Here is a 1,208-nt window from a genome sequence, read left to right on the forward strand (position 1 = left end):
CCAGGTGTGGTAACACTTCTTTCATCTCTGCCGGGTCTTCCTTTTTACCACATCGACCTGTTTGTCTGTCAGACATAAAATTCAGGTCCTGGTAACAATTAATACAAAGCTTTTTTTTGTTTTGCATAAGCTATTCTGGTGAAGGCTCCGCCCACATCTGACAGGCTCCGCCCACATCTGACAGGCTCCGCCCACATCTGACAGGCTCCACTCTCTTTTTTTTTATAGAACGATCCTTCTAGTTCAGACACTTGAATTTGTTTCCATTTTGCACTTCCGGCCGACAACTTTCTGTCCAGACATTTCTATGCAAAGACTTCGGAGCGATCAGATGCTCGGAGTCCCTTCACGCTGATTGAAGTCTTAATCCCGGACGGAGCCGCCGCCGCCGTTTCCTCTTCGGATTCTTATCACTGCCAGACGGCTTTTTATTTTGTATTATTTTCCTCCGATTTCCTGTGTAATATTTATGAATCGTTCTGCCGATGTCTCTCTGTATATAATATGATTTCCGAGGAAATGGATCCGTTGTTTTTGTAGTCTCGTATCTTTCAGATTAAATCCTCGCAAAATCTTCTTTCCTTTGTCAGCGTTTTGTCTCGCGTTGTTGTTATTTTCTGACACCATTGTAACTTTCCCCCGCTCCCTCCCGCGGCGGCGCCCAATTTACGAGGGGAGGCCAATAAGTTCTTACCCCCTCGCCATGATCTGGATGTGCCGGGGAGCTAGGGTTGCCACCTGTCCCGGGATTCACCCGGACAGTCCGGTTTTTGAGTCTTGTGTCCGGGTGGCGGGCCAAGTGCCACCCGGACACAAGATGAGGCTGCCGAGGTGCCCAGCAAGCGTGGGACCTCAGGCAGCCGCATCTGCCTGAGGCGGCATCCTACTGTCAGCCATGGGCGCCTGTAAACTGGGTACTGACCCGCTCATCTTCTCCTCCGTCTTCCTGACACCATGCTGCACGCCTCCGGAAAAAAGCTGCGCCGATAGAGTGATCGGGTTTTACTTGAAGAAAAGGTGGCAACCCTACAGGGAGCTGACATGTTGCAGGTTTAAAGGCGGAAATCTTAGTAATATGTAGAGAGAGAGGAGAGAGAGAGAGATAGAGGAGGGGAGAGAGAGGAGGAGAGAGAGCAAGAGAGAGGAGGGGAGAGAGAGAGAGGGAGGAGGAGAGAGAGAGGAGGAGAGAGAGAGGAGGAGAGAGAGAG

The sequence above is a fragment of the Nanorana parkeri genome, unplaced genomic scaffold (genome assembly GCF_000935625.1).
Source record: "Nanorana parkeri isolate BGI_ZX_2015 unplaced genomic scaffold, ASM93562v1 scaffold1997, whole genome shotgun sequence".
NCBI classification, from domain to species: Eukaryota; Metazoa; Chordata; class Amphibia; order Anura; family Dicroglossidae; genus Nanorana; species Nanorana parkeri.